Here is a 296-nt window from a genome sequence, read left to right as displayed (position 1 = left end):
AATTTGATTGATTACAATTGCTCCCCGGCAGCGGCGCCAACTTGATTACTCGAGTATTTAACCCGATAACTTAACCGAAGTAAAGTATATGCGGGATCGATCACAAGGAGCAATGGTACACTAAAGACTTGCGAGACTCGTTCGTAGCTAAAGCGGAAAGGGTTTTTGTTTGGTTTTCAGTTTTGTAAATAAAAATGCAAATAAAAGAGAGATTTAAACTTATGAATTAAAGACATTGGGCTGCAGGGTATTTTCAGAGAATCAATGAATAACAAATAAAATCAATAAGGAATTCA

This window comes from Capsella rubella, unplaced genomic scaffold (assembly GCF_000375325.1).
Source record: "Capsella rubella cultivar Monte Gargano unplaced genomic scaffold, Caprub1_0 scaffold_75, whole genome shotgun sequence".
In the NCBI taxonomy this organism is placed as follows: Eukaryota; Viridiplantae; Streptophyta; class Magnoliopsida; order Brassicales; family Brassicaceae; genus Capsella; species Capsella rubella.
Note: the sequence above shows the minus strand (reverse complement) of the source record.